This window comes from Sus scrofa, chromosome 16 (assembly GCF_000003025.6).
Source record: "Sus scrofa isolate TJ Tabasco breed Duroc chromosome 16, Sscrofa11.1, whole genome shotgun sequence".
Taxonomy (NCBI): domain Eukaryota; kingdom Metazoa; phylum Chordata; class Mammalia; order Artiodactyla; family Suidae; genus Sus; species Sus scrofa.
This window is the reverse complement of record NC_010458.4, coordinates 53,293,683-53,320,319: the sequence shown is the minus strand read 5'-3', so window position 1 is coordinate 53,320,319 and position 26,637 is coordinate 53,293,683. Positions and strand designations below refer to the sequence as shown.

General features: G+C 43.1%; 1 protein-coding gene and 1 long non-coding RNA gene across 14 annotated transcripts in view; one reads left to right on the top strand and one right to left on the bottom strand.

Moving 5' to 3' along the window:
* Window positions 1-26,637, top strand: part of KCNIP1 (potassium voltage-gated channel interacting protein 1) — a 422,323-nt gene that overhangs the window by 374,655 nt on the left and 21,031 nt on the right. The gene's annotated exons all lie outside the window — the stretch shown is intronic.
* LOC102158145 overlaps window positions 1-26,637 on the bottom strand; it is a 49,147-nt gene that overhangs the window by 8,048 nt on the left and 14,462 nt on the right. The window contains exons 4-8 of one of the 7 annotated variants that reach the window (XR_002339728.1): window positions 25,966-26,089; window positions 17,866-23,687; window positions 16,500-16,537; window positions 11,614-11,663; window positions 10,651-11,375 (exon numbers count right to left, since the gene is read on the bottom strand). This is a non-coding gene — a long non-coding RNA (uncharacterized LOC102158145). Of the gene's footprint in view, window positions 1-10,650; window positions 11,376-11,613; window positions 11,664-16,499; window positions 16,538-17,865; window positions 26,090-26,637 lie in introns of those variants that run through there. The other 6 variants (XR_002339729.1, XR_002339726.1, XR_002339727.1 and 3 more) reach the window with 6 other exon arrangements.

Here is a 26,637-nt window from a genome sequence, read left to right as displayed (position 1 = left end):
ACACCACAGCTCACGGCAACGCCGGATCGTCAACCCACTGAGCAAGGGCAGGGATCGAACCGGCAACCTCATGGTTCCTAGTCGGATTCCTTAACCACTGCGCCACGACGGGAACTCCCTACACTATTCTTTTTGATAAGTACTTTTATAACCTAACCAAGTTAGGTTGTAGTGGGCTGAATCATGAGCACCCAAATGTATCAGGTCTGAATCCTTGGAAACTCTAAATGTCACCTTATAAGGAAAAAGGTTCTTTCAAGTATGATTAAGTTAAGGATCTGGGGATGAGGAGATTATCCTGAATTATCTGGGTGGGTCCTATATGCCATCATAAGTATCATAAAAGAGAGGCAGCAGAGATTATCCATGGACAAAGAGAAGAAGATGATGTGAAGATGGAGGCAGGGATTGAAGAGAAGTGGCCACAAGCCAAGGAATGCAGGCGGCCACCAGAAGCTGGAAAAGGCAAGAAATGGATTCTCCCCTAGAGCCTTTAAAAGGGGCACAGCCTGGAGTTCCCGTTGTGGTGCAGTGGTTAACGAATCTGACTAGGAACCATGAGGTTGCGTGTTCCATCCCTGGCCTTGCTCAATGGGATAAGGATCCGGTGTTGCCTTGAGCTGTGGTGTAGATCACAGACGTGGCTCGGATCCTGTGTTGCTGTGGCTGTGGCGTAGGCCAGTGGCTGCAGCTCTGATTCGACCCCTAGCCTGGGAACCTCCATATGCCACAGGTAGCAGCCGTAGAAAAGGCAAAAAGACAAAAAAAGCGGGGGGGCACAGTCTTACTGACAAATGTGTGTGTGTGTATATGTATAGATATAGATGATAGATAGATAGATAGATAGATAGACAGACAGACAGATAGACAGATAGATAAAAATCTCCGGAGTTCACATATGCTACCACAGAACCAACAAAATAGCTCAGTGGGTTACTCCTTTACAACCATAGCCACAAACCTCTCTCTTTTTCCTCTTTCTTTCTTTTTTTAAAGTATAGTTGATTTACAATATTATGCTAGTTTCAGGTATATAGCATAGTGATTCAGTATTTTTACAGATTATACTCCACAATGAAATATGCCTTATAACAGGAAAATGGCTGTAATTTCCTGTTCTGTACAATCTATCCTTGTTGCTTCTTTTTCCTCTTTCTACCCCCATATTTAGTTTGTTGTTTTTAATTCTTCTGTAGCTTTGTTATACTTTAAATAACACATTTAATCCCTGATTACTCGAATGTTGGTTTTAAGCCATGTCTATTATCCACCTTCTCTGAAATATTGGAAGAAAATAAACCTCTATTTCTCCCATCTTTCTCTCTACCTACCAAGTCTGTTTATTATAGTCATTTTTACATTTTTAAAGGTTTATGATGTTCCCAGAAATACCTCTTTTGAGGTAGATGAGAGGGGTTTCCTCAAGCCTCTTATTCCGCATGAGGACAACCCCATCTGTCACCTGTTCTGGGGGGCTCCCAGTTCTTTCTCTAAAACTTTTCTACCTGTATGACCAGCGAGAGGACAGACGGGATCCCCTTTCCTCCAGTCAGGGGAGTTCATTCTGCGGTCAGGAGCCTTCCTGGTATTTGGATCTTGGAGGGCTACCCAGTGGAGCTCAGGCCTAGGTGGCCACTCTTTCATTTGGCCACAGCCTAAAGACCCCCAACCTGACCAACAAAATGAGACTGAATCCGGGTCCCACTCTGCAACCTGCCTGCCTTTCCCCCATACCCACCCTGCAGCTGAGAAAATCTAAAATCCAGCACAATGACATGCACAATTTGCTGGTATAGGATTGATGGTATTTTTCCATCTATCATTACAAAGCATGATAGGTTTTTTTTTTTTAAATATAACTTCTTTTTCTATCTAAGGTCATAGATTCTGAGAAAAAGGTGAAAGTCACACACAAGTCAAAACAACTGCATATGGCTGGTTTGAGATTCTTCAGAGAGAGAGAAAAACATAAAAGTTTAAATCACCTGATTTGTGGAAACATGTTTTCCTATTTATTTACGTGGTAATTATACAAGTAATACATGAATCAATTCTCATTTTTTTTCAGGGCCGCATGCAAGGCATATGGAGGTTCCCAGGCTAGGCATGAATCAGAACTGTGGCCGCTGGCCTATGCCACAGCCACAGCAGCACTGGATCTGAGCTGCATCTGCAACCTACAGCTCATGGCAACGCCAGATCCTTCATCCACTGAGCAAGGTCAGGGATCGAACCCACATCCTGATGGGTAATGGTTGGGTTCGTTAACCACTAAACCATGGTAGGAACTCCTGAATTCTCACTTTTTAAAACAACTCCTTACAATATGGATAAAATGAAAGTGCCTACCTCTTGTTCTAACATCCCAGTCTCGCTTTTATCCCCAAGTACTACTGTGACTTCAGTGCTCAGAAGCCAATGATGCAGATTCCTGGGTATGGGCAGAGAAGGCTCACTACCTGATTTTTATATTAAGAAAAGTGAATATAAATTAACCTGCTTAAGTAATAAAATTAACCTGCTTAGAAAGTCCATAATATTTTCAACTACAAAGAGAAAAGAGAAGAGGAAAAAGGTAGGAAGGTGAGAGGTAGATGAAAAGAGGGGAGAGGAGAGAGAAGTGGTTAGAAGTGTCAGGGAAGAAAGAGGTAAAGAGGTGAGAGGGAACGAGAAAAGGAAAGAGGGAGGGGAGGAAGTCGCAGGAAGGAGATACGGCCAGTTTTGTGCACACATTTGATTCTCTGTGGTTCACTTGGGTGTCCAGCAACTTACATCCTGTAATCACAAGCCTTGAGGAGTCTGCTTCAGTATTTAACAGTTTATCCACTGCTCTTTGTGCTTCAATCTCTAGAGACCCTACTCTGCAAAAGAAAGTCACAGCAACCCACCTTGCACTTGAGCTTTGGCCCAGAACACCATTGTCCCCAGACAAAATCAGCCCCAGGGAGGAACCCAGCCTTTGTCTCCAGGTACCACAAACCTGACTGTTAAAAAAAAAAAAAAAAAAAAAAAAAAAAAAAAAAAAAAAAGCACTGTCTAGCTACCCCCTGAGGCATCTCTCAGGCTGGGCATTTGAGGTTTACCAAAATAAAAGAGTTCGGTGTCATCCACGTAGTCACTTGTTTAGTATATTCAACACAGTACTTCATTGATCCAGTGCCCTTGAAATAAGTAAGCACTGCAGCATTGTTCTTTTATTTCACTCAAGGCAACATTCAAAGATTAGGAAGTCAAATTTGTCCCTAGATTCCTTGTCTTCTACCTTCAACTTCCCTCTCCACGCCCCTGGCCTTCTCTCTGTCCAGCCCCAGGGCCTTGAATCTCTCATGCTACTCAGAGCCTTATACTGTGATGCCCACTTGGGCCAGTTTTCCATCCATTATCTCCCTGACTTCTATGCTTTTAATCCATTTTCATCCAAATTTATCTAGCCTATGTTCCATTTCTTCTGCACCATGACTGACCAGTCTTGAAACATGCATCCCCCCGCTTAGGCAATCATTTTGCCAGTGAATCTGTCTGGGAAGAGCTTGAGTAAAATCCTTTTTTAAATTATGAGATGAACATAGTACAGTCAGCCCTCTATATCTGTGGGTCCCACATGTAGGGATTCAACCAATAGCAGACAGAAAAATTTCCAGAAAGTTCCAAGAAGCAAAACTGGGATTTGCCACACTTGAACAATTATTTACATAGCATTTACATTGTATTAGTTATTACAAGTAATCTAGAGATGAGTTAAAGTATCCAGGATGAGGAGTTCCCATTGTGGCTGAGCAGGTTAAGAACCCAACTAGTATCCATGAGGATGCAGGTTCGATCCCGGGCCTTAGTGGGTTAAGGAGCTGGCATTGCTGCAAGCTGTGGCGCAGGTTGCAGATGCAGCTCCACTCTGACATTGCTGGGGCTGTGGTATAGGCTGGCAGCTGCAGCTTCAGTTCAACTTCTAGCCCAGGAACTTCCATATGCTACAGGTGCAGCTCTAAAAAAATAAAGTATCCAGGAGGAGATGCATTGGTTATATGTAAATACTATGCCATTTTGCTTAATAAGGAGCTTGAGCATCTGTGGATTTCAGTATCTGCTGGGGAAGGGGGTGGCCTGGAACCAATCTCCCTGCAGACATTGAGAGACAACTGTATACTGGTTTTAGACTGTGAGCTGCTTTCACATTTGCTTATTTTTAAAACGAGAGAGAAAATGGTTGGGGTGACTGGTCCCCTCAGGAGTCACGATAAGCTGTGCCTCCTCAGGGAATCAACTAAAAGGGGATAGTTGGTTCTGGCACCAAGGACAAACATTTGTTAAATGAATGAACAAATGAGCAAGTGTCTTTATCCCACAAACAAAGGGGAGACTTGGGGAGGGGCTGACTCATGAAGATAGTGATTATGTCTGCCCCATTCGCCATACATTCCTTCTGCCCAGCACTGTGCCCGATACATAGCAGATGCTCAAGAAGTGTTGAATGAATGAACAAATTACTAATGAATGTTGAACTCAGGGATTTATCGCCAAAGCTTCCTCACACCTTGAAATGCATGTGGCAGCTTAAGACAAAGGCTTCCGACTTCACCAACAAAGACACCGCATTCCACACAATACATAGTTACTTCTCCCTCGTCTCTTGCAGGCCTTCGTTTTCCTCCAAAGCCTGGCTTCTTCTCCAAACTTCTCTATTACTTTTCTAATACACATCCTAAATATTGACAGAAGCTTGCCCTTCCCCTCTGCCCTGCCCTGGGGTAATCCCTTGATGGTTCAGAGACTATGCCAAGAATAGAGCAGGCTGTCCTACGTGACAAATGGATACTCAGTAAAAGCTGATGAATGAATGGATTAACGCACAAACGAATGACCATCCCTCTTTGTAGAAAAGGACCTAGGATCCTTTCAAGCCCAATTCTGGGATATTCTCAATGCCATTTCTTTGAGGTTAAGAAAAGAAAAGGACTCCAACCTCAGCCCCATCCCTCAGGCACATCAGTGTCCCTTACTGGGCTCGCCCTAGCTAACTATAAAATGAGCAGGTTGAATTAGATTGCTAATTTCCAAATGGTGAGAGGCAAAATCTCCTGACGGACCACCATACAATATTTGAAGAAGGAAAACAACATTCTTCTGATCTCCCACTGTAACCCCAGCATCTGATTGTTTTCATCTAATTTACATACTTAGCCACCAAGCAAAATTTCCTTTGATTAAAGAATTATTTGCCATTATAGGAGTTTGAAAACTCCTGGATGATAACTAAGGCCTGTCCAACCTTGAAGTTTTAATGACTCTGTGATTCCACTTTATGTAAGAAGATCCATGTACTTGCTTTCAAGGTAGACTTCTAGAAGGGATGGAATCCAGCCAGGGCCATAGCATTTCTCTACGGCATCATCACTATGACAACCAACCATCAGTTAGAATGCTTTATGGGTGCACTGGGCCTGAGCCATAACCCCTAGAACACTGAAACAAGCAGTAGTCATAAATAAAACACAGAACGAATGAGTGGTATATCTGTTCCCATGGCTGCTAGAGCATAAATAAGAGAGAGTTGCAAAAGCCAAGGTGAGATCACCAAGCTTCTGGTACCAAAAAGGTACATTTCATAGAATGTTCAGTGGACAACACCCTAAAGAGCATAGACATGATCTGGTGTCACAGAGATAACCCTCAAGTTGGAGTCAGAGGCCAGAATTTAAACTCCATTTAAACTGCCATTTGCTTACTAATGACTTTGGGCAAGGTAGTTACCTCCCAATCTGTAAAATGGGGTCTTATAACCCAGCTTGCAGGGTGTTGGTGAATTGTATGGAAAGTATTTGGCTCAGTGCTAACACTTTATAAACAGTCTCCACAAGGGCCCAAAGGGAAGGTCACTTTCTCAAGGTCGCACAACAATGCCGTTATCATGTTGCCCACAGCTCAGCCCTGCCCTGGTCTAAGAGGCTTTCTGGAGCCCAGGGAGCCAGCAGGGACCCTCTTGAGCCTTCTGCCTCAGTTCCCAGCACTTCAGGGGTGCAGCCCTGGAGGGGGCGCTGAGATACCACCCCAGAGTCTCACTCTCAGGAATCCAATATAAAAAGCACATTAAGACCTGTTTACATGGAAGTGCTGTTTGTAATTATTTCTCCCTATGGAATATTCCCCCACTGCTTCCTCCAATCCTGTTTTAAACTGCTCAGCTAATAGAGCTTTCCTAGTTTCCCTGGGGAGACATTCACAGATGCTAATAGAGACATAATTCAAAAATTGCTTGATATACATGCCCTCAATTTTCCCCAAGAACCACCTAAGTAAAGATCACCAAACACGCAAGGTACTCACTGGCCAGATGGAATTAAACGTGCATGGTATGGAATGTATGGGCTGCTATTCAGCCAGTTCTGCATTAAGCTGCAGAAGTCAACGGCTTTATCCCGAGCTACCACAGAGGCCAAGTGCAAGAGAAAAGAAGCAGGCTGTTAGATGGGAGCCCTGGAGGACCTCTTCTCTAGAGTCTCCAATCCAGGCTTTGTCAGACAAGACTTGGAGGCTTTTAAAAAATCCTCCAGGTCTCAAGAAGCAAAGAATCAATGCTGAGTAACTCCAGGAATAGCAACCTCCATCTCTCAATGTGTAAAGAGGAGAAGAAAGGCAGAAAGAAGCTGGGCACATCTTTACAACACAGCCACATTTTGTTGCAACATTGTGTAAATGTTACATCACAGAAATAGCTGGACTTAGTCTCTGTAGGACCCTGAGAGAGTCACTTAAGCTTCCTGAGACTTACATTGACCAGTGGCAAACTGGGGATATTAATATCACCTCCCACGATTGCTGGGAAAATAAAAGGTGATGAAAAGATGTGAAAGCATTTAGCATATCCTTACATAATAGGAATTCATTAAACTTCTTTTATATAAATCTTCTCTTCCCTAAAATCTGAATATAGAGAGTGTGGACATGCTTGTTTGCTAAAAAAAAAAAGTAAATGTTCAGCAAATCCTAAACATACTAAAGTTAGATTAAAAGAAGTAAATTAGGACCGATTAAAAGAAATTTGACTCACCCTAAACCAATAAACTTAATGAAACTTGGTATCTCAAGAGGAAATTAATATAAATTGAAAATAGCATAGGTTCAAGGTGACTTTAGAGAAGTTTCTGGAGACTAGATCCATAATTGATTAATAACTAAAATTATAGAGAGAATTGCCCGAGGCTAGAAAAGTAGAAATCCGATGCCCCTGTCCTCCCACCTCCTCTTTTAATTGCAGAAGGAATTGAAACCCAAAGAATGGAAATAGCTAGCCCGGCAGAAGACAATGAACCAGAGATCAAGGGATGTGGCTCAGTGCTTTCTGCCCTGTGCAGCCCTCCTACACATGGCTCCTTAAAGACAGCGCCAGATTGACTCCCAGGCAAGAGTCAGAGCGCGGTTCACCAAGTCACCTTCTCACACTGGAAGGGCAGGATGGGAAAAGAAAGGAGCCACATATGCTGCACACCTACTATGTGCCATGTCCTGAGTAGCCACCTAATCCTCAGGAAGACCCTGAGAAGCAAGTGTCCTTCACATAGAAGGAAATGCCTTGGGGCAGGTGACCTAATTGCAGAAGCACACAACTCGTGTATGACAGATACGGAATTCGAGCCACACTCCCTAGATGCCCCATCTAAGACTTTCCACTTCCCCAACTACACAGATGCAAACATCTGACCACAGAAGGCTCTCAGTCTGCACCACCTGATTTGAACTGACATGAATGAACTTCAATCAGACTAGGAATACTGAGATTTTACAATTACATGAAGCATTTGAAAGACCCAAAAATTCTCCTGTGATCACATACTGTGAGCCGCCATTGTAGCTGCAGCAGGCATGTTGTGGTTTTTGCTTAGGGAGGGATTAGCAAGCAGAAAGAGTAGAGGACCTTAGAAAGGGCAGGTGACCGGGAGGAGAGAGGCAGCAAGAGGCAGGCTGGAGGCAGTTCTATCCTGATGGTTTTTACCTTCACCTGTGCAGCTCTCCATTGGTGCCTTTGGAGGAACGGTGCCTAGAAGCACCCCAGTATATGCCCAAGGAGAACCTCAAACTCTTCGGGCAGATCTAGCACAAATGAGAGTCCCAGCCTGGCCCCTCTGGGATGACAGATGCTCTTGCTCCTAGACGGGGAAAAAGCTGGAGTGCTCTCAGCCAGAGACCTCAATTTATCTTCAGGACAATTTTAATTGGAAACCTCGCTTCCCTGCTGCCCACTTTTTCAGAAGTAATTAGAATGCTAATCTATAAGAAAGATGTCTATTAAAAATAAAATTAATAATATATAATACTTTTTGGCTTACAATTTTGAATAATATGGCCATCTCATCTTAAAGTAAAAATTCATATTTTTTAATAAGCCTGAGACACGCTTCCCAGTGAACCACAGATGGTTCATTTTTATTATCCAGTAAAGAGACATTATGGGAAAACATGGTTTTGTTTTTGTTTTTGTTTGTCTTTTTGCCTCCCATGGCATATGGAGGTTCCCAGGCTAGGGGTCGAATCGGACCTGCATCCGCTGGCCTACACCAGAGCCACAGCAATGCGGGATCTGAGCCGTGTCTGCAACCTACGCCATAGCTCACGGCAATGCCGGATTGTTAACCCACTGGGCAAGGCCAGGGATTGAACCTGCAACTTCATGGTTCCCAGTCAGATTCGTTAACCACTTCGCCATGACAGGAACTCCGGGAAAACGTTTTTTAAAGAAGGGCAAAGGAGAACCTGAGAGCTGCTCTCTCTTGGAGATCTCCAAGCACTTTCTGGGCATCAGGACTCCCTCCTGTCATCATGAAGACTGAGATGGGGAGATGCCCTCCGTCACCCACTAAGACACATGGTCCCCAGACCTTCATCCCTGACCAGACAGAAGCAATGTGGCAACATCAAAAACACAGTTCAGATTCCAACACTGTCTCTTAATGACTAATAACCAGAAAATGACTGTATAAAGTAATCCTCATGAGGGTATTACGGAGTAGACATGCAGGGTATGAAATGCACTGAGCATAGTACCTTGCACTGAGAAGCTCTCTTTAAATGTCCTCTCTTCTATTCTCAACATCCAGAGTCATGACGAACATATGAAGTTGTTACATATATGTGCCTATGCACATAACCTGGCATTGTAACATAAGAATAGATGTGTTCTGTCTGAATGACAGATCCATGACCCTTTCCACGAAAAGCTGTTGAATTTGGAGAGCAGATAGTTCTGAACTATCCTCAGAAGATGAAATGTGTAGAAGACAGGTTGGTAACTAGCTGTTCTCCTAGCCCTGATCATTAGGTTATTGATTTACAACAGCCAAAGAAGAGTCAGCATTAATCAAACCCAGCCTCTTTAACATCCCCTTGCTGGAGCCAGGGGTACAGAGAAAAATGGACAGGTCTCTCCCAGCCTTCCCCACTGCACAGCACTGTTACACCATCCACACAATTGCTCAAGCCTGGAATTTCTTCCCTGTCGCCTCCCCATCCTTATTCCTCAAACCCCTGTCCACTATATCAGCATATCTAGTGGCTTTTCTTTGCCAGAGTGATTCAAACTCTGCTTCTCATGGATCTTCTTCAAAGAGAAGGATGGATTTCTCATCCAGTTGCAACACTCTCCTAGAAGATCTTCCTTCTGAATATACTTGAAAAACAAACAAGTGGAAAAAAAAAAAAAAAAACCTGAAATATGCACCAGAACCCATGTAACCAATATCCAGATTAAAAAAAAAAAACCCCACAAGAGAAGACCATTACAGCATTTCAGAAGCCCCACATTTTCTCCATTCCAGTCTTTACTTCCCAAGGATGATCATCATCCTGACTTCTAACAGCATAGATTAATTTTACTTGGTTTTGCACTATGTATTCATCCATATCGTCGGATTGCTATAGTCAATTTATTCACATCACTATATAGCATTTCATTGTGTGACTTTGCTAGCAATTTGTTGATGGATAGTTGAGTGAGTCTCTGTCTTGGGACAATTATTTTTCATACAATTTTTAAAGGTTATACTCCATTTGCAGTTATTACAAAATATTTGCTATATTCCCCATGTTGTACATCCTTGTAGCCTAACTTACACCCAATAGTTTGTACTTCCCACTCCCCCACCCCAGCTTCCCCCTCCTTTCTCTACTGGTAACCACTAGTTTGTTCTCCATATCTGTGAGCCTGCTTCTTTTTTGTCATGTTCACTAGTTTCTCCTCTTTTTTCCACATATAAGTAATATCATACAGCATTTCCTTTCTCTGTCTGACTTATTTCACTGAGTACAATGCCCTACAAGTCCCTCCATGTTGATGCAAAAGGAAAATTTTTGTTCACTTTGATGACTGAGTGGTATTCCACACACCACATCTGCTTGATCGGCACAGATTGGCATCTGTTGATAGGCACTTATGTTACTTCCGTATTTTGGCAACTGTAAATAATGCTACTATGAACACTGGGGTTGCATATATCTTTTCAAATTAGTATCTTTGTTTTTTTCAGATATATACCCAGGATTGGAATTGTTGAGTCATGTTCTGTTTTTAGTTTTTTTAAGAAACCTCCATACTGTTCTCCACAGTGGGTGGCTGCACCAATTTACATTCCCACTAACAGTGTAGCAGGGTTCCCTTTTCTCCACATCTGCACCAGCATTTGTTATTTGCATTCTTTTTGATGATAGCCGTCCTCACAGGTGTGAAGTGATATCTCGCTGTAATTTTGATTTACATTTCCCTGATGATTAGCAATGTTGAGGATCTTTCCACGTGCCTGTTAGTCATCTGCATTTTCTCTTTGGAAAAACATTTATTCAGTTCTTCTGCCCATTTTAAAATCAGGTTGTTTACATTTTTGATGTTGAGTTGTGTAAGCTGTTTAGCTATATTGGATATCCATCCCTTATCTGTCATATAGCATTTGCAAATATTTTCTCCCATTCAGTAAGCTGTCTTTTCATTTTGTGGATGGTTTCTCTTGCTGCAGAGAGAAGGCTTTTAAGTTTAATTAGGTCAGTTTAGGGCAATTATAAACTTGCTAACTCTGCTTCCCACTGCTTTAAAGATAAAATACTGAAGTTGGCTGATTTGACCAACTGCCGTCTTAACTGATACCACTTCTTCCCTCTGTCATTCCGCTCCACCACTTGGCCTCCACTTAGTTCCTCAAAAGCCCAAGGTCGTTCTCCTCTCATAATCCTCACACATGCTGCTGTTCCCTCTCCCCGAAACTCTTCTCCTACCACTCTTTCTTACCTTTCCCCTTCAGCTTATATGTCTTCAGACTCTCCTTCATTCAAACTTAAATTATGTTCCTTCTGATTTTTTCTGACTCATGTTCTTCCACTCTTTTCCATCACAGCACCTAAAACAATTCATAATTGCATAATTATACAATTCACTTGAGTGGTAATTTGGTTAACAGCTCCGTCCCAACAAACAGAGCACTTGTCTGACTTATTTGTGACCATGTTGCCAGTGCCTGGAACAGTACTTGGCACAAAATAGGAGCTCGATACATATTTGTTAACTGATTGCCTGAACCTGCCATACCCTCGAGGAGCCCATGGTCAAGAGAGACAGAAAAGCCTTTCTGTATTTACCATGCCATGTGATGGATGCTGCAGGAGGAGGATCTTGTCATACTGATTATCTGGAAAAGACAGAAAAACTTCTATTTCAGAGGAAGCAGCCCTGGAGGTGACATTTTCTACAGAGCTGCACAACTCCAACAAGCACCATTCACACTGTAGTCTAAACAGTGTCCCCTGGAGCTGTGCGGTGCAATGGGATAGATCCGAAGGAGACTCAGGAAATAACCCAGCAGTGAGAAAAGGAAATCAGGCACCAGATGGAGGCAGAAGCACATGCAAAGGTATGGAAATGTCACCCAGGAAGTCATGTTCTAGAGAGTGAAGGTTTATGTAGCAGGGTGACAGTGGGTAGCAGAGAAGCAACAGACAAAACCTAAGCTAAGAAGGGAGCAGATCATAAAGGGCCCCAACTGCCTCATTAAAGAGCATGGCCTTTCTCCTGCACACGCAGCGGGAAGCCGCTGAAGCTTCTAAAGCTGGGGACATAGTCAGATGTATTTCCTGTGAACATCTTGTTTTCTCCTCCTTCCCCAGAGCCTCTACACAGGAGGCTCCTGAAAAGCTCCACTCCATCTTCCCTCCTCACTTAGAATGTCTCTCTGTGACTCTGACTCTATCTCTGATTCGCTCTCTCTCACACACACACACACGCCCATACACACGCTCCTACCTTCCCATCTAGGGAGCACCATGCCTTTAGATTTCATATGCGCCATCACTCCCTCAGGGAAATCTTCCCTGGCTGCCTATACTAACCACAGCCCCCTGACACCCCATAGCACCAAAAGCTCCCCCTCGCAGCACTCATCAGTTATAATTTTATATTTGTGCCTGTGATTCTGAGGTTAAGTCTCTCATGCACCAAACCATAACTTCACTGGGGACAAAAACCACATCACCATTGTAAACACACTGCTTGCCAAAGTGCCTGGAACATTGTAGATACTCCATAATTATGTGCTCTCTGAATGACTGTTGGACAAAGGTTCTTCTGCCTGTTCATGCAGAGAATCCAATGGGAAGGTTGACCCTAGAGGCTGAAAGCTGGAGCTTTGCAGTCATCCTTGGAGGTGATACTGAATATGTGAAATTGAGTCCCAGGGATGTTCATGCAATGCCCCAGCTAGGAAAGTCAAGGTAGGCATTTTTCACACCTGTCTATCTGGTAGGCATTTTTCACACCTGTCTATCTAACTGCAGAACCAAACTCCATTGACTTTTATTTTCTTATTTTCTGTACTCTTGAGGCTCTGGCATTTGGGGCCTTCATCATGGAGACAGTGCCCTTCTAGATAGCTAGCTCATTCCTAGGGTTAGTAAATGACTACCTTGCAAGTGTGCCTTTGTATGCAAGCCAACCAATCCAGAGCCTAGAACCCAACCATCTTCTTTATCTAACTCCCACACCCCAAGCCAATATTCCCTCTGCCCTAAATCTCCCCAGGGCCTGTCAGACAAGTAGGGACTACTCCTGTGGCCAGATATTCAAACTTTCCAATTTTTTTTGTTTTTTGTTTTTGTCTTTTTAGGACCACACCCATGGCATATGGAAGATCCTGGGCTAGGGGTCAAATCAGAGCTACAGTCACCAGCCTACGCCATAGTCACAACATTGTGGGATCCGAGCCTCATCTGCAACATATGCCACAGCTTGGCAGCAATGCCAGATCCTTAATGCACTGAGCGAAGCCAGGGATCAAATCCGCATCTTAATGGATACTAGTCGGGTTCTTAACCCACTAAGCCACAATAGGAACTCCTAAAATTTCCAATCATAAGCTTACCCAGCAAACCCACCCTTCCTTTCCCATTCCGTCCCACAAAAATCCCCAACAAAATCTCTGAGCCATGCTTTCCCCTCTCATCCATCTCTGCCTCCTGACCGACCCTGGTGCTTCCCTGTATGGCCCTGCATCGACACAAGGTAACTTCTGTGTCTGGGGATCTGTGAGTAAAACTTCTTCCTTCATAACAAGTCTGTTCATGTCTGTGTGTCTTAATGTATCTGATTAAAACAAATCCCAGCTAAGAATTTTACCAGAAAAACTCTTTAATGTATGCAGGAATCCCCAGGTCCTAACTCCTTGAGGATGCAAATATGAAGTGAACATCTTTCTAATCTTAATGGCTCCCAACATGGCATCTCAGAAGGCACGCAGGAAGGTTTGCAGATAATAAACACAAAGCTCTCGGGAGCGCACTCTCTCGAGAATCTGCCTTAGCCCCACATCAGGCTTAGGCGTAGAGCTTCTCCAGTGGCCTCGGGACCAACCAGTTTTACAAATTATCAACATCTCCCCATTAGCTGTTGCAATATTAAATTGTGTGACTGAAAATGAATGAATAATCCCACGGGCAAGTGAGGGAGACCAAGCAGCGGGGATTTAATAACAAGTCCTGCCCTCTCTCCAAGCTGAAGGTCTCTCTAATTAAATATTAAAAATCTATCCACACAGCTACAGCAAAAAATTGCTTTTTCAGCAGCGTTGCTTTGAGAAACTTCCTCAGAAGACTGAAAAACTGTGGGAATGTCCTCTTGGGGACCCAGATGTGAGAGCAAGGGAGCCACCACATGACAAGCACTGCTGGGCGGCAGGCACAGGTCTTTCACATGCCTTGTCACATTTGGCCCCCAGGAGGAAGGACCCTGAGACATGGCTTAGATCCCATCCAAGTGGCAAAGCTTGAATTTTAACCCAGTGTAATACAGCTATAAAGCTAGTGCAATATATCACAGCAGTTACGAACACAGTCTTGGCATCAAGCAGACCTGGATTTGAGTGTCAAGTCTTTCATTTACTGTGTGGCCTTGGGCAGATTACCTTACATCTCTGAGTCTCAGGTTCATTGTCTCAAAAGGTATATCAGTGTGGAGCTTACAGGGTTTGGGGAGGGTTATGTGAGATAGTGCACATGAAGCACTAGATGCCAACCCCACTACCTAGGAAATGCTTCTGAAATGTCAGTCACTATTCTTATAAATGGAAGACCCTCCCCCCAACTCCCATCCCCCAATGTCTGAAAAATGCCTCCTGCAGACTGGACAGCATCCTGTCCAAACCACTGCCTCTACCCCAGGCTGTGTCTTTCTTCTTCAGAGGTCAGGGCAGAGTGACCAGGAATTGTTTAATACCTGCTGAACCTGTACTCCATGCCAGTGGCACCTTCATTCATTAACTCAGTGAAATCTCTAAAAAGCAGGGATTGTTCCCACCACTAACCAGCACTGAAACCAAGACTGATAAATATAACACTGCCGAGACTACACAGAGTTTCCCCAAACCAGAGGCACTCCATCCTCACTGCCTGGCTTCCCAGGCTCCTCTGCAAATAAGAGTCCCTATCTCAGCACTAATCTCTGGGGTCCTCCCACCCCAACCCCCAGCACCAGGGCTTCTGAGGTACACCACGTTTGTTCTTTAAGTCGACTTTAACCTTTCTGGATTTTTTCTTTTTAGAAATTCATACTTGCTCATTGCAGAAAGTTCAGAAAATACACATGGAACATCCACCCAAACCCCAACTTTCACGATAACCACTGCTAAAAATTTTTATGTGTAATGTCCTAGAAAGAGAGAGACAGACAGACAGATAGAAATCTTCTCTTTTACCAAACCTGCTTTTTCCCACTTCTAGAATATTTATGAGAAAGAACCTAAAATACCTACAAGGTTACCCACATTCTTAATCCAGGTCCCATTGTTTCCTACCTTCCTAGACTTTGCTTCAATAATGATCACGTCTCTTTTGCATATTTAATCTCCCTCTTTTAATTACAGCTACCAGGACCTGCTTTCCCCCTGCAGGGTCATGGACTAACTAAAATAAGAATAAGGAAGGAAATTCTTATTTCCTGCTGGCTCAGTGGGTTAAGGCTCAGTGTTGTCACTGCTCTGGTGTGGGTTTGATCCCTGGCCCAGGAACTTTTGTATGCTGAGGGTGCAGCCAAAAAAAAGAAGAAGAAGGAAATTACTGATTAGCTAGAAAAAAGTCTTACAGTCCTAGGAGATTTTCTGCAGCTTTGTAGTATTCTTGATACCATGGAGTCAGATCTCCAGCCAAGCCTGACTCAGCCTTTGGCATTCTAAATAGGAATTACCAGGTCCCTTGGCATCTGAGCTGCGAATTCAAATACCTCAAACTGTAGGTTTTATTAACTGATAAGGAGAAACAGACTTTCCTCCTTTTCCCTCACTTGCAAAGAACTGAGACCAAGTCCAAGGTCTCAGACCTATTTGATTAACAGAGGCTCTCATTGCAATGAGCCAGCAAGGAGAGGAAGGGTACAAAACCATCGGCCTGCGAATTGTGCTGCAAAGCCTTGCTCGCTGAAGTCCCAGCAAGTGGGAGGGGCCGAAGATGTCTCAGTCCTCTTATGATTAATGTCAGCCCTCACTGAATAACTCATAACTCTACACTGGCTTCTTAAAAAAAATAAAACCCTCTGTACTGTACTTGTTTTGCTTTTGCCATTCCTAAAACTGTTAACACAGATCCCAAAGCCCAGCACAATATGGCTCACGCCCGCCTCCCACTTCTCTGTCCTTTATTCACCATGTCCCAGCTTCCAGACACATTGGGGGGCTTTCTCTCATCTCCTAGAGCAGGCTTCTCTTCTCCCCACTGCAGAGTCCTTGGAGAGGCTGTTACTTCCCTCTGCCCTCAGTCTCCCCTTGGGCCATCCCCTTCTCGTCCTTCTGGACTGTGACAGAGAAGCCCCGTGGTTAAGGCTAGGCCTTGCCGTTTAAGTTCCCATGGCATTTCATACCTTTCCTCCATAGCACTTTGCTCGGTTGTAATTCAGAAATCATTTGCTTAATTACTACCTCCACCCTGGGACACACATCACACTCCTGTTCCCATGTTATTGGTCAGTGTTGGTCACGTGATCATACCTACTTCAAAGGAGCTGGAAGTGCATCCAAATGTGTGCCTGGAATGAGAAGCAGAAATAGTTTGTGAAGAGCACGAATGATCACCACAATGTCATGTTTTATTTGAAAAAATTTGATTCACAGACGTAACATCACAACAAACCCAACTAAACCACCAATGTGCACTAGCCCAGACTTAAGCAGGACCAGCTTCCCAGTGAAACAAATGGCATCTACTTACCATTATCCTCCTCAAAATGTAATATTTTTAACCAAAACATTAAAATTATGAAAGCAATCCATACATATAGCTTAAAACTCTTTCAAACAGTAAAGAAAGCTAGAAGGTGAAAAGGAAAGGGTGCCTCAGTTACCCAAACCCATAATCCCATTGAAGTGATCATTACAGACAGAACATTTCAGGACTTGAGATGCAGCCTGGGAGGCCTGGGAAGGCTTCACAGAGAAAACAAGAGTGGAACCTGTTTGGGTTTCTGGTATTTGAGATTTAATTTTCAAAGACTCCTTCGATCCAACTTAAGCTTTATGATAAGCCACGATGAGACATCTGTCTTATGATGAGAAATACTGTTTCTCTCAGAAGGGCTGTGGATTCCAAGCCAGAGCTCCAATCTGGAAGGTTTCCTCAAAGCATCACTCCAAGCTTAGCAGTTGCTACCCACCACTCCTCAGATTAAATAGTTTCAGAGCCCTGGGCCCCACTAATGCATTCACAGACTAACTCAGATAATTAATCCTGGCTCCTTCATCCTCTTAAACTACAAAAGTCTTCCAGCTGGCCACCCTGGCTGATGGAGTGTTATGGGGCTCTTTGGAGGTTGTCCCCACTCATAACCAAGCAAAGATACCTATTAGAAAGCTGAGCCCCCTACACTAAGTAAGGAGGAAACTTTTTGCGTGCCTTCTACAAACCAGGCACTCTCTATGCAGTGGTTCCTGTGATCCCAACAGACTGGGAGATGAGTGTTACTGTGCCCATTTTATGTGAGTCTCGGAGGATGGAAGTAACTTGCTCAGGCTCATCAGCTGTTAAGCCACAGAGCTGGGACTCAAGCCTGACCATTTTGACTGCAAAGCTCATCACTGTCCCCACTTACCGATGCCCAGTTGTGCTGCCGCCTTTCCTGACCACTCTGTATAAAAAAGTGCCTCCCATGACCCGTTCTTCCTTAGTCCTGTAATCCTGCTTTATTTTTATTCATGGGACACATCATCACCTCTGTTCACTGCTCTGTTTACCACCTTTTGTTTACTGCCTTATCCCCAGTGCCTAGAAGAGTGGCTGGCATCTAGTAGGCACTCAGTAATTATTTGTTGAATGAGGGAATGATGCTAGGAAAAGAACAGTGCAATTGCCAGGACTGACCTGAGTTTAATCCTGCCCTGCCAGGGATCCAATGAGTGACCTTGGACAAGTCCAGTTTCCTCTCTGGGCCCCAGGAGTCATATCTGTGAAGTTAGAGGGCAGGATAAAAGTACCTCTCCGTAACTTTTATTCTCAGTGACTTCTACAACTTGTCACCCAGACTGAAGGCTGTTCTTTGGCTCAGAAGAGGGAAACAAAATTTGGAACGCTAAATGGATGGCAAGAGCTGGGGACATGGGAAGAGGTGAGGAGGCAACCCCTGAAACTGTTTGTTGTCTCCACTCCTGCCACAGACTGGGATCTACAAGTTCTCAAGCACAGAAAATGTGAGAAGCTTGGGTAGAGGCAGGTGGTCCCAACTTGCTGAGACAGAGAAACAACCACAAAGACATAGGGGTAGGCCTAGGAGTGACCCCTAGGATGGTCCCTTATGCCAGAAGGTATCTGTCAATCAGATGATGAGATTAGTCTTTGCTCTCCTGCTCACCATCTTTGTGACCTCAGGGATGTCTCATAAGATCTCTGATGCCATTTTTCCTAGTAAAAAGGGAATGATAATATTTCCTCTTTCTTCTCTGAATCTGTTTTCTCCTCTGTAAAATGGGAATGATATAACACATATCTCACAGGAGCTAGCAATATGAAAGTGCTCCATAAAATAGAAGGCTACTAAAATACACTGAAGCAGAACCTGCAAGTCAAACCCAGTCTTGACCCATGTGATGTTAGTAGCACAGAAGCATCATCTCAGGACACAGCCTGAATCCTCTAGGTCCCCTATAATCACAGGGCACTCTTATTTCTCCAGGTTGCTTGGAACCCCCCAAAATAAAACTCGGTCATGTTTCTGGATTATCACAAAACACATAAAAGTCACTTGGAATAATATGGTATGGAGTAGGAGGGGAGTGGGCTGTTAAACAGAGATCACAGACTTCAGCAAGTAATGTAAATGAGTGACAAGAGAAAACAACCCTCCCTTGGGCTTAGTGTTGGAGAGAAAATAGGGAGTAGTGGGGTCTGTGGTTTATTAGAGTACACACACTCTGTCTAAAGTGAGGAGCTGCTCCTCTGCCCCAGCCAATTGTGCTGTGTGATAATGCATGCCTGCATGGCTGTAACTTCAGTTTTCTGAAGAGAAGCCAAAAGTCCATATTTTATGTGAAATACATGTTGGCAAAACTCATACTCAAAAGACATGAGATAACATCTATACTCTGTGGACTGCCAGATGGTGATTTCTGAACCGAACTCTCAAATGATGGAATTAGCCACTAAGCCAAATGCTTTCCAGATAGTCTCTTGGCTGCTGCCTTGGGCTTCAATGTAATTCCCATTCAGCTCCTAATAGCTCTACATTCTTTTAACAAACAATGAGTGCTTTCTATGCACCTACTATGTGCAAAGCAGTTACTAGACATCCCGAGGGAGTGGAATGAAGTGAATGAGAATAAAACAAAAGTGGGAACCAGACAGCCTCCCTACCCACACTCCACCTCACCCCACTTCTGTAAATGAAAGCTGCAACCCCCAAAGGTAGATACCGATACCTACTGGGGGACTGTTAAGAGGCAAGTGCTCCGGGAGTTTGGACAGAGAGAACAGGATGCTTTCTGTGCGGTGGTCTTAGAGAGTTGCCCAGAAGAGATGGCTCTTAGCCAGGTTTCAAGGGTGGCTGACTGGGGTCAGCAGATCACATGCTCTGGCAGAGGCAAGGGTCTACATACCAGGAGACTCTGCGGCTATTGCAAAAGATGCATGCCCCGGAGTTGTGGGGAAGTGTTCTGGAACAGTAAACGGGGCCCCCAGGATAGACCATTCCATGCCAGCTGGGGAATCTGGGCTTGACTGAGAAGATTCAACAGGGAGGTGATGGGTCATAGTGGGGCGAAGCTGATGGAGAGGCACGCCTTATTCTTCAGAATGAGAAGTCTGGGCACAGACTCCAGGGTACCCTCGAGGTCCGACTTAACGTTCTGTCTTGTCTTTTATTTCAGTCTGCACAGAACAGACAACCAGACAGAGCTTTCCCAGACAGCCTTGTGCAGGCTGTTTCCTGTGGGACAAGGCGGGGGAGGGTGGTGCCTTCATGGTAATGAGCTGGACGCTGAAACAATTCAGAGAGGCAACAGAGCTTTTTAACAGGCAGTCTTTCCTTTTTTATGATGGTTTCATTTTACATTTTTATTGGCCCTGCACTGATTGTTCTCGAGCTCTCTGACGGGATGTGAGATGCACTGACATTTATAGAAATCAATACATTAATAAATCACGAAGTTCATAATGTCTGATTTGCTTCTAAATGAGACAGAACTATTATCACCATAAAGTTGCACATAAAATAGGCCCAATTGTGATGTATTGCATAGTCTAATCAAAGGCATTTGAGTGAATAACCTTTCCCCCAAAGAAGGAAACAATCAAAGCTGAATAACTTCATTAATAATTCAAGGTGTGTCTGCCAAGGCTTCATTTATTAAGTGCACAGTTAAGAGGCTTCCGAGCTGAGTCCTGGAGATGACACTCTGCCATCTTCTCCCTGCCTCTGGGCAGGCAGACAGACATTCTCAGACGACCTGGCTGCAGTCCTTGCACTTGGCAGCTCGCGTTCCAGTTGAGGGTAACATCCAGTTCCCTTCTCCAGTTAGGAAATGGACCAAAACAATGCACTCAGTGACTGTCTGGATTATTAAGGGCAGAGGACATAGAGCCATGTAATAACGGTAGGGGAGAAGAGGCAGGAAATTTTCTCAATGACCGGCAGTTATTATGTCTATTTACTAACACGCCAGGTCCTGTGTTTCTGGTGCCCGCCACCCCCAGAAACTCTGGCCTGTGCCACGGCGGTCTGCAGACGGATGTGCTTGATGCTCTTTCATCCAGAGTCTTGCGTTTGCTTATGTCCGTGGCAGTTAATATCGAATGATAATATCCACTTTGGCTATTTAACGTCCAACCTGAACTGGCAACTGGGTGCCTCTCTGACGGAGGAAATCACTGAACAAGAAAATCTTCCAGTTTTGAAGAGAAGCACATGTAATTAACTAGATCCATCAGAAGAGGTGTTATCGTGACCTAGGAAGTGTCTAACAGAATGATTATTGAATTCTGCTATTGAGAATGACCCTTAAAATCCCAAGCTTAATCCACGAGAAGGTGGGAAAGACATTTTTGTGCACCTACTGTATGCAGGGAGCACTTTACATGTCTTATCTCATTTGGATTCACAGCTACAAGACAGGTATGATTATAACTCAAATTAGTCTAATGACCACATGCCTCCTAGGGGCAGTGAAATGATTAGATCAATTCTAAAACTATTACCATGCTCTCTGAGCTCACCAAGACAGGCCCTTACTCTGAGGATACATTAATACTGAATTCCAGCAAAAGCTTACTTGGCCAGTCTCCATTGTTTCCCTGCTTGTGATGATTCTGCAGTGGTGTACAGAAGTTTATTTTCCCACCAACCACAAAGAAAGGGTTTATTTGGTTGGATTACAGGGGCTAAACCTATTCTATGAAATGGAGTACTTTTCGAGTATTGCATTGGTTTTCAGGTCTTTGGCACACCAGTTTGGGATAGTTAAGCAGACGCTCACTCTCCTGAAATAGCAGCAATAACGTGATGGAGTCAGGTCATACTGGTGGATCATGAGCTTCACTTTCCAAACCTGTATTCAATGACTTCATGTTGATAGTCTGAAGTAGGCTATGGTGGGAATATTTATACCAAGGCAGTTAGAAAACGGTATCAAGCATGCTTCGCTCCGCCCCTCCCCCAAGAGCCAGTTGTTAAACATTTACCAGCCCATCAAAGCAAGCCCTCTGCTTGGAAGCCACCACTCAGCAAGTTGTCAAGTTATCTGGATGGCAGTGACCTACTCTTCAAAAAAATCAGACTGAAAGGCCTTTGACACCTTAGCCTGACCTTGATCCAGTGAGTTCCCATGGAAGAGAAAATTCTATGCCAAACTGAGATGTCTTATTCATGTGGCAATTTTACTTTTCCTTTGAGTAATTCCTTCAGCCTCTTGCCGCACCCTCGTTTTTCCATCTTTAAACTAAAAGCATCCTTTTCCCCCGGATACTATTTTTTCCTTCTCCTCACTTGCAATAAAACATTTTTGCCTCTCGGTCAAGGGAAGTAACAAAATCCAACCATGAGAGTTCCCATTGTGTCTCAGTGGGTTAAGGACCTGACATTGTCTCTGTGAGGATGCTGGTTGGATGCCTGCCCTCGCTCAGTGGTTAAGGATCCAGTGTTGCCACAAGCTGCTGTGTAGGTTGCAGATGCAGCTCAGATCCAGTGTTGCCGTGGCTGTGGCTGTGGCTGTGGCCTCGGCTGCAGCTCTGATTCGACCCCTAGCCTGGGAACTTCCATATGCCTCAGGTGCAACTGTAAAATATATACATAATATATTCCACCATGTAGTCCTCTGATTTTCTGCAGATATATTCTAGACCCACTCATCCCGGGTAGCATATCCTCTGTCCCCAAAGCAGGGCAGCTGCTCATTAACCACTCATTAACTGGCTGTCTCCATGTGCTAGAACTTCAGAGCAATGTCCAACTGAGACCAAAGGAGAAACGGCAGGAGGTTTCCCCACTGCTTCCTGAATACTAGCTGGTGGCAGGATATAACTGATTCCCTCCTAGAGCTGTAGAAACTGCTAGAGCTACCTAAGTAAATCATCAAAAGTTTCATCCTGGGACAGTTTTTCCAGACAAAGAGGTCCACTTAAAACGTTATCTAGAGATGTTTGCCTGTGGCTGAGACACTGCAGTGAACCTGACATTAATTTCTGCTCTGAAGCCTGGCCAGGGGCTTAGCAGGACAGAAATGTTGCTTTGGAGATGAGGGGACACAAGAGTCTCTAATGTATGTGGCCTTGCTCCTTGTCCTGAAACACTGTTTAGGGCTCCTTTTCCTGCCAACTCTGGGTCTGGATGAATCATTTCTTTACCAGGGGTTTCTTGGTTTTTTTCTTGATGGAAAATGTGTGACTGTTACACCATCACACAGCCAACAGAATTGTGACTTATGTCACCATCTGTGCAGTGACTTTATGGACTTTTAATAATTGTATTACATTCCTGACAATTTCTACCACCACAACCCTCCCAAGAAATTGCAAGGTGCATCTGATATGCCCCTTCCACACCCCCACCCAGTGTGTTGAAGGCCACCCTCAAAAACACCCCCATTTGAGGAGAAAGGTCAGAGAAGTGAAATATACTATAGATATGGAAGAATTTTTAGGACATTTCATCCAGAAAACATTCTATCTAATGGAAGTAGCAGATAGATAGATAGTAGCAAAACTCAAAGATTTTCCTTTTTTCTTTTTTTTTTTTTTTTTTTTTTTTGGTAGGACTCTGTTTTTTTCAGAACATTTTCAGGACTGAGGTGTAAATGAATGAGAAATGTATAAATTCAATTTTGCTTAAAAGGGGCAGGAGGGTTTCAAGATTAAGAGAACAAACGCTTGGAGCAAAACATGATTTGAGTTTTATTGAACCAAGAAGACTGAAAAAAGATGTCTGGAATGCTCAGAAAAATCTTTATCAAGGCTCAGCTCAGCACTCCTGGGACTCATCGTTAAGTTTATAAAATTCAGAGCTGATGAGTTGTGTGCTGTGTGTGTCTGCTTGAGTTTATGACTCACCTCCAAGCCTTTGCTGTAAGAATCTCAGCCTCTAGGATTACGCTTAAGGACCAAATAGAACTTATTTTCTCCTCTGCTCCATTCAGGCACCAACAAGGATTTTCACCCCTGATTACACTGGGATAAGTTGTCAATCAAAAGCTGGTGCTAAACTTATCCGGAATAAACAGACAAACCATGTTTAGGGGAGAGAAAAAAATTACATGTCATCACTAATATAGTCTCTAATGTAACCAACATAGTTTAGGCAACATTAAAAGTGAACCACCAGAAACACTAGAAATATGATATCAAGAGATAGCTCAGCATTCAATTTTGCGCACACTGTCACATAAATTATTTGCAGCTCGAGTATGTCATGCTCTTTTAGATTTCCCTCTGGGTACAGTTTTAATGGCATCCCACAAGTTTTGATATGTCATTATCATTTGGTTCAAAATACTTTCTGATTTCTATGAGATTTCTTCTTTGATACATGAGACACTTAGGAATTAAAATCATATGGCTTGATTTCCAAACATTTGGAAGTTTTCTTGTTTTCTTTTTGCTCTTGATTTTTTGTTTAATTTCACTTTGGACAGAAAGCATTCTGAATGATTTCAGTTCTTTGAACTTTGTTGAGATTGGCTTTAGGAGCCAAATGGTCAGTTTTGGTAAGTGTTCTATGTGTACTTGACAAGGATGTGTAGTAGTCTTTGACTGTTGGGTAAAAAGATCTATGTGTGTTGATGAGGCCAAGTTTATCACATTGCTCATATCTTCTATACCCTTTATTCATCTTTTGTTTTATCAGTTACTGAGAGAGGTGTTTTTAAATCTCCAACTCTGATTGTGAATTTGCTATTTCTCCTTTTTGGTCTGTCAGCCTTTGCTTTGAATGTACTTCAAGGCTATATTATTATTGCATACTAATTTAGAATTTTTATGTCTGCCCCTTTCATTATGAAAACTCCCTCTTTCCAGCAAAACTTCTTGCCTTATCTCATAGTAAAATAGCCATGCAAGCATTTCTTGATTTGTGTTTGCATCCTGTATCCTTTTTTATTCTTTCACTTTTGCCTTTGCTGTGCCCTTATGCTTGCAAGCAGCATTTAGTTAGGGTTTGGTTATAACCTAAAGATTGTTCTCTTGTAATGAAGATTTTCTGTGTCTTTGTATTTCAGCAGTTTTATTGATATGTTCCTAGATGTCATTTTCTCTGTGTCTATCTGCTTGAGGTTTGTAGTGCTTCTTGAATCTTTGGCTTGATTTTTTTTTTTTTGGCCTCATTTTTAAAATTATCATTTATTGTCTCTTCAGAATTGCTTCAGCATCATTCTTTATCTCCTTCTTTGGGAACTTTAATTATACATATGTTAGAACCTTTCATCATGTCTTATGTTGTTATCTGTATTTCCATTTTTTTCTCTCTGTGCATCAGTTGGTATATTTTTCTCTTGACCTGTCTACCAAATCATTTTCTCTTTTACTATGCTAACCTACTGTTAAGTTGATCTATTTAGTTGTTAATTTTGGATAATACATATTTCAATTCTAGAATTTTAAACTTATTTTCTCATATGTATTCTGTCTCTCTGGTGGAACTCTCCATCTTTTAATCTATTTTCTTGAGAATATTTCATTATTTCATTTAAAATATTTCATCATTTTAAAGCCCATGCTTGATAGGTAATATCTAGATTCCATAAATCTATTACTATATTACTGTATTCTATCTTTTTCCTTTTGGGCCCATTTCTTAACATATCTGGCAAGTTTTCAATGAAACGTAGACATTAGAATAAAAAAACTGTAAACTATATAGCTGAGTCTTCAGCTTCTAGAAAGTAATAGAGTAGGGGCAGATAAACTTAATCCAAATAGGGATTGAGACACGTTAAGGCTGGATTTCAATCCTCATAAGGCCTGATCTGTTTCTAACTTGTTCTTACTCCTAGAATGTAGTCCTTTAGGGGTCAAACTGAAAGCCTTGGTGTTTGTTAGGAACCCTTCTCCTAAGAAGACCTGGAAGCCCAACAGTTGCCTCTCAACACTGTGAGCTCATCAAAAGCTCCATTTGGTTCTATCACATTTTGGCTGTGGCTTTTGCTGTTTTTCTTGACCTCTGTCACTAAGGAATTAGCAAAAGCTTTGAGAGAATAAGCAGCTCAGGCTGTCAGGCTCACTCCTCTGGCCCCTCCACTCTGGGCCCTTCAAGTCCTGAATGTCTTTGTGGCACTGATCCACTTTGTGTCTTCCCAGATTGCTGAGAATTCTGTTCATGTTCTTTGCCTAGTAGAGCCTTTTTGCTCAGTTTCTCAATCTCATCACCCATGCCACTTAAAATCCACTTTTTCACTAAGCTTACAGCAGAAATTGCCACAACATTGTAAGTCAACTATACTTTAATTTTTTTAATTTAAAAAAAAGCATCATGGATTGCAGGCTCACCTTAATGAGCTTTTCTTCCTTCCAGAGTCATGGCTTCTAAAGGGCAGGTTATCTTGGAAGCTTTCCAAATAGACATGATTCTCTTGATCCTCCTTTTCTTATTTTTCTCTGTGAGAGGTCAGCTCTGTTACAAGTTTCAATTCCAGGGTCATTAACCTTCTGCATCTTTGCATATGCAGACTCTTCCTCAAAGACTCAAATAAGTTATCACCTCCCCTTGAAACCTTCCCTGCAACCCCTCCTTGTCCCCTGCCATTCAAATGGCATTAGTTAAGAGCTTCCTCCTGTTAACTTCCAGTGTCTTAGACACATCCACACACCTTGGAAAGATTTGCCAATGTAGAATTTAAGACCAGCAATTCACAACATTCTATAAGCAGGAATTTTACATTTGGCCCGTGTTGTATGTATAAATGTTAAATTCATGGGTAACAGCTAAGAATCAGGACATGACCAGAGTTCCCGTCGTGGCTCAGTGGAAACGAATCTGACTAGCATCCATGAGGATGCAGGTTCGATCCCTAGCCTCGATCAGTGGGTTAAGGACTTGGCATTGCTGTGGCTGTGGTGTAGGCTAGCTAGTATTTGACCCCTAGCCTGGGAACCTCCATTATGCTGCCAGCGTGGCCCTAAAAAGACCAAAAAAAAAAAAGAATCAGGACATAACTATCT